The 14,423-nt window shown below is 32.9% G+C and overlaps 2 protein-coding genes across 2 annotated transcripts in view; both read right to left on the reverse strand.

Annotated features, from left to right (window-relative positions):
* Srrm234 (Serine-arginine repetitive matrix 2/3/4) overlaps positions 1-14,423 on the reverse strand; it is a 186,784-nt gene that overhangs the window by 80,566 nt on the left and 91,795 nt on the right. The window lies entirely within an intron of this gene.
* cta (Guanine nucleotide-binding protein subunit alpha cta) overlaps positions 1-14,423 on the reverse strand; it is a 29,864-nt gene that overhangs the window by 10,932 nt on the left and 4,509 nt on the right. The gene's annotated exons all lie outside the window — the stretch shown is intronic.

Below are 14,423 nucleotides of genomic sequence, written 5' to 3' on the forward strand. Positions count from 1 at the left end.
GATTTATTCTTTACGTTAAATAAAATATTTCTCAACTCAACTACAACAATAGTAAAAAACATTTTAATTGTGTTTGCAATACACAAGCGTAGATCACAGATATGAATTTATTTAATGACAACGTAATTCTTAACAATTTTCTATATTTTATAAAATAAAGAAAAGCCATTTCTTATCTATACCAGATTCAGAAATATTCACATAATATGTAAGATTAAACCCTATCTAAATGTACTCTAGTTACAGGTGAAATCACGACTACATTGATAGTGGCGCTCACAAGTAAAAAGAAAAGGGAAAACCTACATTTCTCGTTTCTTTTTAGCAACTACTTATTAACTTGTTAGTCTACAAGATTTAAGAGGAATTCCATTTATCACATACCAATACAAAGCTGTTACAAGAGCAACTAATCATAACACAGTAAATTTCATAAAATACGCCATAAATTACTACAAAGTGGAGCCATAAAATCCAAGCAGTCAACATTCATGAGCAATGCGAGCCGTAACACGAGCGTGTCAAATAGAACAGGATTTGAGTGGACAAACATCGAATAAATTTGCAAGTGTGAAGTAACTGACCGCTGCCAAGCGGTCTAGTGCATTTAAAGCACACTTAACGTTATTATCGTAACTCAAGGGCTACCTCTCTGGAGACCTTTATTGTGACATTTTGATAAAACGCAAAAGTGATCTTTCACCTTCAAAGTTCATAGCGACGTCATAATTAAATCTCTTTATTCAGAACTTGTTGATGGCAAAATGCTATATGTAGATCCTGAAAAGGTGTAAATTCGTATCGTTTCACACGATCGTGACTAGCCTGTCCGTGGAGCTGATGAATTACCGTTACGTTCACAAATGTTCGTGGCCAAATAAAATTTTATTTGTCAGAGTTGAAATGACACGTCAAATTGCCATTGCAATTAACACAGCAAATGGTATACGAGATGTTATACAAAAAACAACATCCTATTACCGACTGACTACACGTTAAAGTAAATGTAGAAGCCATCATGCCAGATACTTTCTTATATGAGTATGTCTGTATGAATAGATGGAATTTAAAATACAAAATAGAGTTTCACTTAACACTAGACCATAGAACAATAAGAGTTTACACTGTTTGTTTATGTCATTTCTTTTAACTATAGACAAATCACATAATCCAACAATCCAACACAAACACAATACAAATCAACGCAAACAAAGAAGAACCTAAGCTTGTAAACAATCATAACACACGACAAGCGATGAATCACACAAACGCTATCAACGAGATAGGAGAATAAAACGCATGCAATAAAGATGACAGGTTGGCCGGAGGTCACACCCACAATCCGCGTTAAATTTAACTGTACACAATGAAAACTGGCGTAGTGCTCGTACGTCGACACGGAACTTTGTGTATTACTGCCCCTGTGTCCATGCTACACGATAAAAACATTCAGATATACATATATGAAATAATACTTAGTTTAAAAAAACTAAAAAACACGCTTTTTATAGAAAACCGAACTAAAAAATAGAAAATTTTATCAAATTAGTGTATTGTCATCGGTCCTCAATAAATCTACAAAGTTTGGACGAAATCTGGCCGTTTAAAGTGGGTCAAAATCGCGCCCAAAGAAGTCGGTTACAAACAAACATTATGTTACAGGTGAAGCTAATATAAAACGTGTAAAAATACAAACTACAAAAAAAACAACAAATAAAGGCCCAACATTAGAACACGACAGATTGATACAATACAATATACACCTACGTAGGTTTTGGGATTGCCGGTGAAGAATGTATACTCCTACTTGGAAATATTGAAGACTATAAGGAGAAAACGCCTCCAAAATGATGGAAATATTCCGATTTTTCACACATCATGTAACTATACGAATATACTAAATAAGTCGCTCAAATATTATGAAGTTGCTCATTTTGTATTTTATGTAACGCAAATTAATGTTTGTTAGTTGCTGATCTATGTATTAATTTTTCATCGCTCGCAGTCAGGCGCTCACTTAGTAATTCTGTTACCCCAATTAATTATTTTTGACAACTAAAACTTTAATTTACAGTCACTCGTTTAAATACTATCCAATAATAATTGAGTATTTCATTAGGAAAAGTTTTATAAATTACTATTTGTACGCATTCGTTTTTTTTAACTTTGAAGAAATGAATCACAGGTTCAAAATGTGGGATTAACCGTAATCACTGTTGTATTTTTTTATTTAAAAAACAACAAAAATTACCGCCCCACAAACGTATGTAATATGGTCATCGTAGGTATCTAATAATATACCGTTCTCACCATCACAAAGAAGACCAACCCTAATTAACTCAACGAATTAGACATCATCACTGCGACTTAGAAATAAATGAGACGGGAAGTAGCCAAATAAAATTGGGTTAAACGGCGCGTTCCGGCCAACTTTGCAATCTTACCCACTCGATACAGCTCCGTAACATTGTTGCATATTCAATCGAATACATAAACAAAGCATGTATTGCGAGCTGTTTATAATTCATACAACATCTACATTACTGGCATAAGCTCAAGAAATACCTGTGACATAATTAGTCGGGCGACAATCGCAAAAGAGCCCTCGGTAGGTGACATTAAAAATTAATTCAGCACACGGCAGGCTGAATGAATGACTCGATGTATTAATTAAGATACGGTAAACGGGCGAAGACAAAGGTTTTATTGCTAACTGGAAAGTGATAAAAGTCAAGCACCTCGAACGAGTTTCTTATCTGCGAATGTATAATGCTTTCCTGTTTATTTGACTTGAATAGCGAAATTCAAGTTATATTAGCTACATGAAAAATGCTAAAGGCTGTGACTAATCAATGCGACACATTCATGGCTTAACTATTTTGCGTTCGTATTTTTTTCTTGTTTTTGCATAAACATAATGTAAACCGATGAGTATGTTATTTGCTTTATTTAAATAGAAATAAAGATTAACATCATTTTTATGACAACAATAAACAAATATGGAATCAATCTTTGTTTTATTTATTAGTTTTAATTATCATATTTAGTTATTTATGGCTTCCTCATATTCAATCTTAATTTTAACACCTCTCATACCAAAGCCATCTGTGCCCATTTTATACTTTTTCATATATTTTAATAAAGCCAGTTCCGGCTTACATAACGAACAACCTCAAAGACAAGCACGTCTACCACATTAATACTATACTATACTCCTTTCAACACCAAAACCTGCCGTCGTGCATTTTAAATGTAAATGTAAAATATTCCGAGCACTTCGGCGTAGACAATTTGATTGGGATAAAGCTACATAATCAGCCAATCGACTGGTTTCTCAAGGTGAATGCAAAATGCCTACAATTCATAATTCAATCAGATCGATCCGCCCGCAATCTTTTGAATTTTTAAACGGGGCCCAATCGAACCGGACGAAATGGACGAATTAGGAAATGAATTTAATTTTGTATCGTATAGCTTGAATGTTAGATCTGCTTTTGGTATGAAACAATAATTATATATTTTGCATGTGTTATATGGTGAAAAATATAGGTACGAATTATCAATTTGTACTAAAGTACAAAATATACAAATACTAAACACCAAAGTACTTGCGTAGCAATAAAAATAAATATACAGTTTAAGATAATTTTAACAATTTAACATAGGTTTTTTCCTCGTACTTATTTTACTCGTGAATACAGAAACACGTTTCAATAACAAAGTTTCGTACATATTGCATGTATATTTTTATGGAAAAAAATCACAAACAAGACACGTGCATTCCATTTCCCACTACAAAACCGTTGCCACGCTCCAACATCCCATAATAATTATGGCATTGCGAAACAATTAAAAGGGTTAATAACAAGCAATGTCATTGTTACGAAATAACCGCATTAGAGAACAGGGAGATATCGCTAATAAAGGTTAATTGGAACCAAATATGTTCTTGCATCAAATGAATGAAAAACGAACTGTACCTACTACCTACCTTCCTACAATGATATTATATATAGAAACAAGAGGTAGATACGTCATCAACGCACCAAAACTGATTCCGTGAATTGGTCCTATTTGGGACCAATGCAATCAGTCAGATTGTCACCGGTCCCAGTGAGCGTATATGCCGATAGGTACATTAAAGTTGTCGAAAATGCCTTCCTGTGTGTTCAGAAAGTGCACGTATTCGTGCAAAAAAATAAAAAAAGATAAAGGAATATCATATCACAGCAAAATATATTAAATTACTAGCGGTCCTCCCCGGCTTTGCCCGTGGTACATATTTACGTTTTCTCTACATAAAAACCATCCTCGTACTTCAAGGAATATAATAAAAAAAGAATTATCGAAATCGGTTCAGCCGTTCTCGAGTTATGCGCTTACCAACACATTTTGCGATTCATTTTTATATATAAGAAGATTACAGTTTAAGAGTAAAAATAACAATTTACAATTCTTTATGAATGACACTTGCCTGACACGTGTATTGAAATAATGAAAGGGATAAAACATTGCTTCAATCACTAGTGTGACAAAGCTAGCGTACACTGTGTTCAAAGATTATCATGTAGATACGATTATTGAAAATAGAACGGTTATTTTATTAATTTCGATTTGGGTAAATACTTGATTATTTTTATATTTAAATCCACAGTTTACATCCAGTGCATATAATTAACAAATATAGCTATTTATTATATACAATGAAATCGTGATGCCAAAAATGTTTGTTTGCAATAATAAAATGATAAATAAAAATAAAATGATATTGTATATACGTAAACATTAAAGAAAAGATTGACTGACGAAAAATGCTATTTGCTTTTCTGTAAATAGCTATTGAACATAAATTTTATTTGTGTTTTAGATAAAAAAGGCTTATACTTCATCCTTTCTTTTATTTCATCCTTTTTTTTCATCTAGGCACCACTATTATTATAATTATCCTACAAGTTGGAGTGATGACCTTGTACGGGTTTCGGGAACTGCCTTGAAACGAATAGCGTAAGATCGGTCCTTATGGAGTTCTATAAGGAGGATTATGCAGTATGCTCAGCAGTGGGTGTTTATCGGGTGAAATGATGATGACCGAAAACGAACACCACAGCTAGTAATAAATACTTAATACAGTTATATCTCCAAAAAAAATTTTTTTTTTCATTGTAATACGAGTACGACATCATAATAATCATAAAATAATTTGGAAAATCCAAAAGTGCACGCCTCATAATTTTTTTTTAATAATTATTTATTAATTATTATTTTTGTTTATTTAATAACAATTAAAACACATCGAATCAGACCCTGAAAAATGAAAGGGTTCTATTCCTGAGCATACTCAAGCGTAAGAGAAAAAAAAGACTCGATTAGTAAAGTATTTCGGTCGCTATCGTGTTAACAAGAAAATCCTCCGCACATACAGACACACGGACGTCCAAGACAGAACTTTTTTAAACTGTTTTTTAACTAGTTTAAATAACAAAAATGACATCAAAAATATCATGAATGTTAAAAATAGTGTTTTTTCTTAATATGTGTGTGTATGTATTATCTTACAAGTGCAATGTATGATACATAAAGACATTTTAAGTTTGAAAAATCAGATGTTTTGCGCGAAGTGACAGTAGTACCCACCTCAACGCTTCGCTTATGAGGCGTGCAATAGTAAATGAAATTGTCACATTTATTTACTTGTGCAGGAAACCTAACATCTATATTCTATAACATTGAACCTTCTGTGTCGTTAGTCTATGCCAATTACCATGGCAACTATTTGTTTATTTATATTTAATTGGCGAATTCTTATGACTTTTGCTTACACCTGCGCGGAAGTGACAAACTATCTTTGTCTTTTTTGTTTATATCATTTTATTAGAGCCATCTCTCTTATACAGTCTGTCAATGTAATAAATTAAGTAAAATGAAAATTGTATTTGTGTGTGCCTGACACTGCATATGAAGCATTTTTTTTGGATATATTGTGAGTATATAACGTATCTATACATAAAATATCATTGCCTTCCTACCTATGTTTCACAACCACTATTAAGATTATGTATATGTATTGTCCTAACCACTATCTTTATTCCTATAGATATTGATTATTATGTATTGCAATATTCGATAATTTCGTTGTTAGAAATAACGCAATTGTATGTGACCGTTAATGTGTATAAAACATTATTGGGAAACTCAATTTACGTGATGAATCAACAAAGACAATTAATTCTACTTGGGCATTAAATGGTTTCGCTTGAATTTGCCGCAATATTTTTCGTTGTGTCAACACTATCAAGGTATTCGGTACCTACTTATAGAAACACGCAATTGTTATCTATATGTTAATTTTAAGAGAAAGTAAAAATGATAGTTAGTGTTATTTTAACAAGACTTTGTTAATAAATAACATGTAATAAAAATATATTGGGCAATAAGCATTTAAATAATGGAAAATGAGCGCTTTGGGTAAGATTGTTTAGATTTGAAGGAAGGGCATTTTTTTTTTCACCATAATAAGAAGTTAATGAAATAGTGGTTGTATTATTGTTTAGTGTACAATAGTCAAAGCAAAACGTGAAATAGTTTGGAAAATCCAAAAGTGCACGCCTCATAATTTTTTTTTAATAATTATTTATTAATTATTATTTTTGTTTATTTAATAACAATTAAACCACATCGAATCAGACCCTGAAAAATGAAAGGGTTCTATTCCTGAGTATACTCAAGCGTAAGAGAAAAAAAAAGACTCGATTAGTAAAGTATTTCGGTCGCTATCGTGTTAACAAGAAAATCCTCCGCACATACAGACACACGGACGTCCAAGACAGAACTTTTTTAAGCTGTTTTTTAACTAGTTTAAATAACAAAAATGACATCAAAAATATCATGAATGTTAAAAATAGTGTTTTTTCTTAATATGTGTGTGTATGTATTATCTTACAAGTGCAATGTATGATACATACAGACATTTTAAGTTTGAAAAATCAGATGTTTTGCGCGAACTGACAGTAGTACCCACCTCAACGCTTCGCTTATGAGGCGTGCAAAAGAAGCAAGCGAGCAAACCGTGGATGAAAAAATAGTCTAAAACAACCATACTATCGTACAGAATTTCTATGTAATGTTAACATTTATGCATTGTTGCAGCTGGAAACAATAAAACACAAAGAACTACATTGTCCATTAGATATCTACCTAAATAAGCATAGAGAATGAAACTGAATCATTTTATGCGAGTACAACATAACCGTATAGTACCTACTGAGTGCTGGTGAACCAATAATTACGGCCGTAATGATCTAGCTTCCACGGCCTTGCGATATGTAATACACCATAATCACTGTGGAACTAATATTTATATTTTATAGACTAAATATTTGTATATTTAAAGCCAGTAAAGAGAATTACGATATTAAAGTCAATCTTGGATATTTTGCAATGGATCCTTTGATAGATGGAATCGATGGATCAGAGATAGGTCCTTCAAGACCTCCTTAAAACACGTTCACAAAAGTATACTTAAATGTAGCTCTACATGATTTAGTTCCAAAAATAGCCAAATCAAGGGAGTCTTAAATACCTTAAGAACACGAATTTTCAGATGTTAATATAATAAATAAAGCTACAAATCCATTTGTCTATCTTTCTATACCTATTCCACAAAGGCACAGGACATCAAACCCCAACCCTAACCCATACGCCAATCGACAATAAAGTCAATAAACACCAGGTAGCCGCCAGTAATTAACGCAAGGATGCGCCATGTATAACCATACGATCCTATCAAGCTAAGCCTCCTGCTCACCTTACCATAATCTTTATCTACAAAAACCGCAGTCACTACTTTTTCTACCGCAAGTTTGTACCAGTTTTTGTACCACGAGTACGTACCAGGCTGTAACAACTACGTCACCATGGTATGCCGCGTGCCTACACTTGATCAGAGATCGATATGTACACAAGAACACAACGGATTACATAAGGAAAATAATACAAAGTAACATGGTAATTAGATTGCATTATTTAAATAAGAATTGCGAGGATATTTAAATGGTGTGATGGTTACTACTTAATCCCAGAATAGTACTGATGGTTTTTCCATTTGTTGTAGATAATATGATTGATTGAAGCACTGAGTGCGATAGATTAGGATTTAGGAGGTTAACTTAATGGTCTGTTACAATACTGTAAAAAATCTTATTAATTAAGAGGTTCTTATTAAGTAATTCCAATAATTCAAGGGTAGTCCTACAATCTTGATACAATAATTTAATCAAATTCATCAATTACAACCAAAAAACAAACGGTACTCATGAGATAATTATATCGATCCCAGTTTCGGAGTTCATTCCTATTACAACAAATTGACTCAATTACCAGCGAGTGAGTACTAAATGTTATTTTGTATCGAGATTCAAAGCAGAATGGCTCGAATAAATCTTGCATATTGTCCTACAATAAACCCGTATACCACCGCGACACTATACAAAGGAACCTGATATAATTATGTACTTATCACTATTAAAGCTACTGTTAACCTAGCACTGTTAGATTTGCTTTCATTGCTTTGAATGCCGTGTGGACTTAATACGAACGAAAGGTTAAAGGACTTCTTTTGAGTGGGCTGCGTTGTAGTTATTATAAACTGACAGCGACAGTAATTTGTCTTCACACAGATATAGTATTAAATGCAGAGTTGAATGTTGGTTGGGTATGGTCAAATGGCAAAAGAATGAGTACAAGATGGGTACACTTCTTTATGTAGGACAATCACTACATAGTATAAAATAAAGTCGCTTTCCCTGTCCCTATGTCCCTATGTCCCTTTGTACGCTTAAATCTTTGAAACTACGCAAAGGATTTTGATGCGGTTTTTTTTAAAAGATAGAGTGATTCAAGAGGAAGGTTTATATGTATAATAACATCCATTAAATAGTGGAGAAGTACTGTTATTTTTGAGGTTTCTAATGTGATGTAGTAAAAAATTACATTTTTTCCGCTTACATTGCAAACGCAGGCTGAGCCCTACGAGTTTTATCAAAATAATGTACTAAGTATTATACACATTGAAAATGTCTACAGAAAAGTCCGCGATGGTATATGTCTATCTCTTATGGATAACCCACAATAACTTTTTTTTGTCATTTACTTTTTACGACAAATAATGGCTAATTTTCGATGCGATTTTAACCAATACAGCATTAATCCTTAACCAATTAAATACCTTGAATACATTGTTCATTTAATATAGATCTATATAGCCCTTTACACCGTATGATTTAAGTGAATATTTTCGAAGATATTACAGATTTAAAAATTGCGGGACGTAGCGTTTGCAGCGGTACCGGCCGCGGCCGGCCGCCCGGCTATATATTTTATAACCTTGCGAAGCCGGAGCGGGCCGCTATGTTTTTATATACAACGTTCACAGTTTTTCTGTGGTGTATTTAGTATCAGCATTGCACCCGTGCGAAGCCGGGGCGGGTCGCTAGTAAAATAATATAATAAAGAACCCTTTCTTAATGAACAACAAAAGGTAACATTAAAACTATTACCCATATAAAATGGCAAAAGTGTTGATATGAGAATAAATAAAATCTTTAAAGATAAAATAATGTATAAAATTATAAAAAACACTTTAACCTATTGCAATTTTCAACATCTGATGATGAGATTAGCACAACAAGCGTTTCATGAATTATTACACTTACAGCGGTAACATAAGACAGTTATGACTATTTATGAGGCGTAGATTATTAACTTTATGTTCTGACGACCTCAATTGTAAACTTCGCTAGTACCCGGTTACCCACATGTCGACGGACGGATACCACAATATACAGATACATACAGTAAGGAAACTTCATACAAAATGTTCGAAATGGCTCCCCCCCCATCAAGCGTGTTTACAAGGGTATTGAGGGGGATCGATAGTAGCGGGTGACACATCCACAGATTTTGAATATAGTATGGAAAAAAGTTTAAAGTGATGTCAATTCACATTAAATAAATATCGATTGTTTCAGTTTGTAGCCCTTTCAATAAATATATTTGTAAATACCATATCTGACTACAAGTTAAAAAGAGACTATTTTTTAATTTCTATAGATATGGCAGTATGAGTTTTATATTATGTTGACATATTTTCTATCAAAATGATAGCTACAAATAGTACCTATTAGGAGTCCAGTCTGTTTAAAGATCGCATCTATTTTTTACGCAATCTAGAAGAGCACGAAAATATAAAAAAAGGAAACCTTAAAAAAATCTTGTTTAAATTTATGTGTATAATTACGTAAATATTAGGGAAGAAAAAGATAGATATTATAATTATTGTATTTTTATCGATACGTGGCGTCTCCACTTTGTCAAGCACTAAGCCTGTCAAACTATTTTCTTTTTCTTCCTAAAACAAAAAGGTAGAGGTTCTATGCTCGTATAATAATAATTTTAATTTATTTTTGCATATTTTGTGTTTTTTAATTTAATTTAATTTATCGTTTTAAAAATAATTTAGTAGGTATAGGTACCTACATACAAGTATTGTAAATTCTGGTTTAAAATAATTATTGAATATATGTATAATACAAATATCAAGCATTATAAATAATTGAGGTACATTAAATAGCCTTCGGCGTCCATAACAAAACTAGATTTCGAAATATAGCACTGATAAAAACGTTTTTTTACAAGCTGTATTAATTCGGATTGTTTCTTCTTGTAAATTCATATTTAGGCTACACCATTTTTGTATTTTAACGGGTTTTAATCTCCAAATTACCACAAAATCAACTGTGAAAAAAAGCAAACAGAAATATACAGGCCGAATTGATAACCTTCTCCTTTATTTTTCAAGTCGGTTAAATATCAAAAAGTAACAGCCCTATAGCTATACGTCATAATTTCATGGGGGGGGCTTAGTTTCCTAACTGTATGTACGTAGTATATATCTGTCAACTGTGCGGATACTATGAACATAGTATAAAGAGAGAAGTAAGTTATCTTCGAACAAAGGTACATCGCGCCGTTTGTACGCACGGGGGGCGCTTGTTCACGCCCCCCGTTCATGTGCATACGCAAGTTTGACGCACGCACACAAGGCCGCTCGGTTTCTTCTCGTGGACCGTTCTCGTGAGGGCCGCGCCATTGCTGTGAGCAGTCGGTGTTTGTTTATACAATTATTTAAAATTTCAATGTGACAAGTGACAATCCTGCGCCTCGCGAGTTTAGGTACCATGCGCTCCTAAACGCCGGGAGTTGGCCTACTTCTCTCTAATGCTACGAATCCGCATATTTTGAGCTCTAGTTGCGGCTAGACGAAGATCTGTTTTATTAACTCACGGTTTAATTTACCACGCTTTTATTAGATCGTAAAGCCAACCACCCACGATCGTGTTTCATTCAATTTTGTATTATCAACTCCACTTGATAAAATGGATGCTGTTGAAAGAGCCGAGCTCGCTTCGCAAGTTTTTCTTTTTATTGTTTTTGAATCATTTTGCCTTTAACAATAAATATTTATGTTGCATATACTTTACACATATAAAAAATATATTGTACAATATATTACGGGAAACATAAAATATAACTAATGGATTTTTAATGAATCCAATTAACGAATAAAAATAAAAACATGTTTGTGCTGTGTATTTTATTCCGAGATTTATAACAAATCTATTGACTAAATAGATTCGTCGGCTTTACGTGCAAGAAACAAAGTCTAGCAATATCCATAATTCAGTTTATTTCTTCAATCGTACAACTTATGTAATAGCATCAGACGTATTATTTTGATCCCCAATTTCTTCAAAAACGTTTTCTTCTCCATCGAAAATAATTCAAAATCTAATTTAATACACAAAATAATAGCTCGTAACGCAATTCCGTTATTAGATACGTTCCGGTCTAATGGCACACATTCATTAGAGACATCTCAGCGACCCGCTGGCATTTCTCTCATATTTAACATTCCATATGAAAGTAATGTTAATGCAATATAAACATATGTTGTGCCCAGACGCGCTAGTCTACTTTAGTCGCCTTCAAAATAATGGATTTTGACGACAATGGGGTGGTGTCATGTGTTGTTGTACATCCTTCAGCTGCATTTAGCTATTCAACTTTAAATTTACGATAAGGTTTTAACCACTCTCATCCTGTCCCTTTCCTAGTCAATAGATGCGATCCCTGCGTCCGTTTCTCTTAAGAAAAACCCCTACATTTTAAAAAGATCACCGTTGCAGTTTTTGCCTGCACAGTTTTTACATTCGATCCATCAAAGATTAAATTTATCTAGCTATATTGTTATTTGTGAGACTTTTTTCACAATTAACGTTTCTAGGAATCTAGTTAGGCAAAAAGGCAGATTGAATATAAAAAATAACCTAGGTAAAATGGCTAGGATGCTGATTACGATGTTCCGGAGCTATCGATATGGTTTTCGTTTGAATTAGGTAACTGATGAGATGGTAACAAACTATATCGTAGATACCTTCAATTATATTATTTAAGCAAATGAGTATATATTTTAAATAATACGTCTTTGCAAAATTTGCAAGAACTATTAACTACTATTTTATTAACTACTAGAAGTCCGCCCCGGCTTCGCCCGTGGTACATATTTCGCAATAAAAGCATGGGCGTAGCTAGCCATGGGCACAGGGTGGGGCAAAAAAAAAACCAGCCAAGTGCGAGTCGGAGTCTCCTAAAACATTATTATCACACTGTTTGTATGCATTTTCTGAGTAAATTTACACCAATACAAATCTATACTAATATTATAAAGCTGAAGAGTTTGTTTGTTTGTTTGTTTGAACGCGCTAATCTCGGGAACTACTGGTCCGATTTGAAAAATTCTTTCGGTGTTAGATAGCCCATTTATCGAGGAAGGTTATAACCTTCCTAAATGTATATATATCATCACGCTACGACCAACAGGGGTGGAAACACGGGGGTGAAACCGCGCGGAGCAGCTAGTATAATATACATTTGTAATGTATATTATATTTTACACCATCAGAAAGTAGATATTTCAACGAACAAAAAGCCCCCAAATTGTTTGAAAAAAATTGATATTTTGATGTCAGAATTTTCGATTGAGAATTAGGTTGTTTTTTTGGTATTAAGTTGAAATAAGGCGAAAAAATAAATATTTTCAATCAAATAAATTACAGTGTATTTGGGACACAAATAAGGTAAGTTTTCACCAAATATCGTAGAAAATAATTTTGGATTTTTTAATTTTTCACCTAAATTTTGAGGTTATGTGAAAAAATTGTAAATTCAAAAGTTGTAGAACTTTTTATTACCTACAACTTTCCCATTGAACTGTTTTCCATAGGACTTGGAGTTTTGTCGGAAATAAAGAGAAACCATTTTTTAGCCTTAGAAGCCCCCCCCCCCCTCCCACTTCCCGAACTCGGATTGTCTTTAATTTATTTTTCCTTTAATTTTTATCACATTCCCCTCGTTTTCTAATGAGTTTCATCCTACTGTGATTTTTTTTTTGTTTCAAAAATTATCGGCCCTGGTAACTCAGTAAATAAAGCATTTAACCTCGCACTTCCGATTCAATTTCATTTTTGTTTTAGGTTAAATATCACTTATTGACCATAAAAACACAAAATGCTGATAGATCCAGGTGGAGCTTTGCTCGCAATGTTATAATTTTTGACCGATATCTCGAAAACTATCCACTTTAGGGCACAAAATACAGAGACTTTTTTGTAGAAAATCAAATTTCGCATCTTTTATATTCTGTTAACTTACGGTTTACAGCTTACTGCTTACGGTTTATGGACTATTTAATGAACCGGTTTATCGTTTTTGGCTAATAATAACTCGTAAAATATTGGATTAATCAATAAAATGCATGTAAGTATATAGTTTTTAGATAACTTTATTCTCTACAACTTTTGTTTGAAATTTTTTCTAGTGTCCATATTTTTTGAGTTGTTGTACGTTCAATGTATAAATGCCGCCGCTCGGCGGGTGACGTGGCAGGCCAAAAGTTTTTTTAGGGATGTAATGAAAACGAAGAAGAATTTCCAATGCAAGTGGATTTTTTATTTTTTTTTTTTTAACTTATAGAAAATTTTTTAATACATTTTTTTACATATTTTCCTTTCATTTCCTGTTATTTTATTCTTGCATCCGAATATAAAATAACTACTCAATATTATTTAGTTGAACGAAATATAGCTATACGAAACATACATATCTTGAAATTTTCTGTTTTTCGCCCGGTAATCCAACATTAAGGCGTTACCCGGCAATTTCGACTATGTTCAACCTCTATAAAGTCTGGTACAACATAAAGCACAATACCGAAAAAAATATATAAAATAGGATGGTCTTTGATCTTTAATTGCTCGCGAGGACTTTTTTCCAATTTCTAGAAAAAAAAATAATTTTTTTATTTAATT

This window comes from Colias philodice, chromosome 9 (assembly GCF_061535455.1).
Source record: "Colias philodice isolate Cphi_HAF_F1 chromosome 9, ilColPhil1 Martin Lab GWU primary, whole genome shotgun sequence".
In the NCBI taxonomy this organism is placed as follows: domain Eukaryota; kingdom Metazoa; phylum Arthropoda; class Insecta; order Lepidoptera; family Pieridae; genus Colias; species Colias philodice.